The following is a 6,000-nucleotide window of genomic DNA, read 5'->3' as shown; positions in this document are numbered from 1 at the left end:
AAACTGCCAAAAACCTTCCTTGAGAGTTATATGTGTGAAGATTTTTTGCCAAAAAAATATAATATTTATCAATATCTAAGGATATTTTACCAAATAAAAAACGTATCTAAGGATTTCAATTAGAAGTCTTCTAGAACCAAAAAAAAATCTTACAATGTTTTATGCTTTGTTCCAAAAAAAAGTTTTTTACTTTTTAACTAAATTACTAATTTAATTTTAAATTAACAAATGGATGAATTGGTAATCTTCTATGATATGATAGTTTGATAAATAAAACTGTCATAAAATAGCCGATAAAACATTGACACGTAATAATTAGGATAACGGTTTTAAATTACTGGAATTTTTTTACTTCATTTTAATATGTAGACGAAGTTGATATTATTGACCAAATGATTAAAACAAAATCTTTTGTTGAATAGTTTTACTTCTTTCTGCATAATGTATACGCATAATGAAATAAATTAAGATAAGTAATCTGCTCTGTTTTGCAGATTGTTAACATCGGGAATGTGGTACTCGTAGGAGTTGTTAGCGTATGTAACCGTTGTCCAGACAGGTCCGCGGGATGGGACGTTGTCCTCTGATCCAGAGCTCAGATTTTCATAAGTATTGATTTTTGTCGTCTTCGCTCATTTTGCATGTTTGGAAAAGATGTGAGAACAAAACTTTCTCTTCAATTCAAATCGTATTGGTTCGACTAATAAATTTGATAACTATATATTTAATTATTTACATAATGGTTGAAGTAGTAAATTTGATAACTATATATTAAATTATTTACTTAGATATATGTGCATGGAAATACCTAAAACACGTTTGTTTCTCCTGCAAAGGAAAGTGTTTAATCTACTTTTATATAACTATTCATTCTGGTGCATATTTGCAATTGCATAGAACGTGAGCAAAATAGCAAAACATAAGCAAAAATAAAGTAAAATATAATTTTTTTTCAAGTAATAAACAATATTAATTATATATAGAAAAAATAACATTTAACTATAGTAACTACAAAATAATACTATATAAATATATATATATATATATATATATTTAAGTCCAGAACCTCCATTTATAACAGTGATCTTAAACAATTTAGAACTAATGTGCAATAGACCAAAAACTAAGGCATCAATATTTTTGGTTTTTGTAGTAGTTTTTTGTTTTAGTTTTTGCAATAATCTATTTTGTTGTCATGTCATTAATATTCGTGATTTTGAAAAACGTTTTCCTATGTAACAAAGAATATAATTTTGGAGTGTTTAACAATTCTTCAAAGAAAATGAGAATAAAATATTTAAACGATGGAGAATATTATGTGCGGTTTCATCATGGTTCTTAAACGTGGGTTGCACAAATTTAGGAATTTAGGTGATTTACCGTCTTATTCTTAAAAATAATAAAAAAATAAAAATAAGAATAGAAATCGCTCATAACGTTGATCATCTTGGTTATTAATGTGTTTTTGTCAACATATTTCACTCGATCATATAATTTCAAAATTACAATTTTGTTGTCAACATATCGTGATGATATACGTGGATCAGTGGATGCATGTCGACATGTCGTTGTGCTGATGGCTAGGCCAGCGCTACCGGCAAATAGTTGTGGCCCTGTAGGCGTATCATGTATGGCAACGATTCATGAAATGATGCAGTTATCGTTGATTCACTATATTGATGTTAAATTTTATGTCAAAATTATTGACACTATTAGAGCATTTCCAACCCATCTCTATTTAATAATATACTTATATATATATATATATATATATATATTTTATATCATTTTTTGTGTGAAATTATGTATGCAAATAAAACAAAACAAATTTGTTACTTGGTTTGATATTTTGTTTTGTTTATGGGCTTTAATTATTTTTTGTGTGAAATTATGTATACAAATAAAAACAAAACATAAAAAATGTTTTAATTATTTTTCCAAATACAAAAACATGACTAAACACAAACATCTATCATTTGGATTTTATTTTAGAAACCTTTATTTATTAACCAAAGATCCAAAAAACATTAAATAATATCATTTGGATTTTAATTTAGACTCAGAAGATAACTGAAATTGAATCAAAAGATGGAATGAAAATATTTAGTCATAAGATTAATTTTTTAATATAAATTTACTCTTAATATCATCAGAAATATATTACTGTTTAAGCACATAATTTCATATTTTCGGTATGTTACATATACACCAAAATATTGACAACATCCTAAAAGAGTGGCCAGCTAATTTTTATGGAAAATTCTATTTTTATACAATTTAAATTTTATAACCCAAAATAGTTTATTATTTGATTGAATACTTATTAAGTAATATAGTTTTACCAGTGTTTTTGAAGTAATTTAATTTACTAATTAAGTACATATACTTAAAAACAATAATTAATTTTTGAGAAAAATTACAGTCTATTTGTAGTATTAAGACAAGAAAAAATATATGTAAACTGAAACGGGTAATTTGAATAATTAATAACAATATATTGAATAATTATTTTTTTAAAAAGGGACATAAATTTTAGAGAAAAGTAAGAATTAAAAAATATAGGTAAATAAATTCAAATGTTAAGCTTCACTAATTTGGATAAGGATTGATTTTGCAACATGTAATTAACCACTTAGGAACGATAACTTTGAAAATTTTGGTATATTTGAAAACAATTATATAGTTTTTGAAAATTATATATTTGGATATTTTCAACTAACTAAACAAAAAAAATCAACAGAAAACTCTGTATCCTTCTAAATTTCTTACCCAATCTCTTTTAATAAACATTGTTTAACAAAAAATTATTTAAAAGAGAACAAACATTAGACAAAAAAGATTATGATGGATACGGGACGATACGAGATAATAAGAGATGAGACGAGCCGAGATGAAACGGAATAAGACGGGACAAGAGGGGATGAGTTGGGACGTGAGGGGATGTGACGGTATGGAATGTAGTTCCCGTTCCAAAGTAAATATGTGTAAGTTTAAAATTTTTTAATTTACATAAAAAATAACGTACATATGCTACAATGCCAGAATTAATATAATTTTTATTCATTTATGAATTTAATTTAAATAAAAATATTTCGTCTTAGTTATTAAGAAATGAGGATTCTTTTTTGGTCAATGGGGAACCCGTACGCATCGTTACTTTCTTTTTAATGCATATAAAAAGAATCAAAATAAAATTATACAATCTTTGAACATTAAACGAAACACAAAAATTTAACAAATAAATACAATTTGTATGTTTAATTTTTAAATTAAAAAATAATTTCTCCGTTTCAAAATATAGGATGTTTAAGGTAAATCACGCATATTAAGATAATTTACTTTTCTTTTTAAAAGTAAAATATATATTTAAATTAAAAAAATTCAATCAATCATAAAGAATATTACACAACTAATGATTACAGATTATTAAATATATATTAAACTTAGTAATTAGTAAAAGATCAAACAAACAAGCTAAGAATAGCATTCCTACTAATAAAAGGGACAATTTGAGCCCTCTCAAGTAGTACACCTCAGCTTTTACAAAATCTCTCTTACAATTTGCCACCTCATCTCTTCTACTTTCTTTGAATTTATGGAAAAAAGAAAAAAAATTGTGATGCCACGTTAACTAAGCGTTATACTTCTAGATTTCCAAGGAGCATCAATAAATAACGATCTCTCCACTTCCTTATTCACAATCACAACTCTATATTCTAACCTTTTAGACTTCTATCTTATTGTTTTGTTTGCGTCAGATCTAAATATATATTGATCTTGTGCGAGATGATGGATCCATGGAGTACACAAAGAGGTCCATGTTCTATTGTTTGAGATTAAAAGATATTTTTTGCAATGGTCAGGAGTAATCTGGACATGTCTCCAAAAAAAAATATAGGTTGATCGAGTTGGTTGTAGGTCGCATACGATGATGGATGAATCTACGGAACGCACAAATAGGTACATGTACATCAATTGTTTCGTTTGCGTCGGAAGTAAAGATATTCTGAGCCATGGTGACGACGAATCTGAGACATGTTCTACAAAAAATTATATTGTTCGAGTTAGTCGCAGGTTGTGTAAGATGATGGATCTATGGAGCACTCAAAGAGGTGCATGTACATTGATTCTCTTATTAGAGTAATTGTGTTGCGTGTGTCCTTGATGTATACTTTTCGTTTATTATATTTTTCTGTTTCAGTAGAAATTTTATTAACTAAATGGGGTTTCAAACCGTAACCTCTTCTGTATGCGATACTGATCTTGATACAACTCATTCTTTTCTAATCATCTGAATAAAATTTTATCATTTTTCCTACTTCTTTTTTTTTTGGACAAACTCATTTTTCCTACTTCTATGATATAGGTTTTAATTTGTTAGCTAATTTGTCTATTAGAATTCAAAATATGTAGATATATTTGTAGATACATTTTTCCTTACTATGTTATAATTGAAGATGGAAAAGTCTCTCATTTTTCCTTACTATGTTATACATGATGAATGTATTTTTAAGCGTGTTTTGAAATGTTTTTGGTTCATGGTTTCTGATGTAGATCTTAAGGCATGTTCCATGTATTTTAATTAGTTTGTATATAAAAGTAGTGGAAGCCGAAAGGCTTCGCAGCGGCTCCATTAAAACCAAACTAAGCCTAAATGGAATTGTAAATTTTATGTTACTAAGAGTTTACCATTTCATGAATACTATATAACACACATCAAATGTGCACGACTCCTTATGGACATAATTATTTGAGCTTACGATCTTAATAGTTTCTTGGGCTTTCTTCCATGTTTTTATTGTTAGTCGCAATGTCCCATGTGGTCAGGTCCAAGGTGAAGAGGGATTGCATAGGAGGTGGTGCAACACAAGAAAACAACGAAAGTAGTGAAAATGATCTAAATCCCGACTCTATGATGCTTTTAGAGATGATTAAGACCTCAAGAGTCGTAGTTTTATTATTGGTGAATTAAGTAAGAGTGTAATACTCGAAGAATCGTATGAGCAAGAGTAGTAAATTATGCCAATATTAAGAAAGTTTATTTCTTGCATTCGTGTTTTAATTTGGATTTCAGTGCTCGACTTCGCTATTCATGTAATAACCACCACATGTACATATACATTTCTTGTGTGGGAAAATAATATTTTCATTGGTGAAAGGTCTAATTTACTTGCCCTTCAGTCTCAGTTACCGCTAATTAATGCAACCTTCATCTCTCATTTAGCAAAAAAAGAAAACCTTCATCTATCATCGTTATTCAATGACACCCGTTCTAATTGGTAACCGGTACAGCCGTACAGGTACATACTACATACGATGACCTTAAGGGTCACATTGTTTGTCTCTATAAACATCCTCACATTGTTTACTTTCTAGCGGTTAATTTATTATAGAGGATGTTTTTACACATTGTTGACCGCTAGACAGTAAAAACATCCTCCATAATAACTTAACCTTTCACCAACAAAAAAAACATCCTCTATAAATCAACTAGGCTCACAATGTTTTTTATATAATTAATAATTGTATCTTTTTTTTTATAATAAAAAAAAACTACATCATCTAAGGATATCGAGGCAAGTAGAGGTAAGGATCCTATATGCCATGATGTCGCAAGTTCAATTATTATAGCTAACATTTAGATTATATTTCTATAATAGTATAACACTGGTGAAGAGTTGCCCAAAAAACCGTTCAAATTTCAATTGTAGTAATAATGCATATATAAATAAATAAATAAAATATATTAGGCAACATTTGAGATAATATGTTAATATATACTTATAATCTATATATAATAGCAAACCCACTTTTTTGTGTCATCTTTAATCCAACGGATGAAAATTGTTCTATTATTACACCTAACTGTTGATATTTATTAATGGTCTAAGAGTTGCAAGTCTTTTTCCTCCAAATAATTGTGTCTTTTTGTCGTATCCCCATCTTTTTAAAATCGCACCTTTTAATTGTTGCATCTATTCGTCGTACCTACATCTTTCA

This window comes from Camelina sativa, chromosome 11 (assembly GCF_030686135.1).
Source record: "Camelina sativa cultivar CO46 ecotype springtype chromosome 11, ASM3068613v1".
NCBI lineage: Eukaryota > Viridiplantae > Streptophyta > Magnoliopsida > Brassicales > Brassicaceae > Camelina > Camelina sativa.
This window is presented reverse-complemented; position numbering follows the sequence as displayed.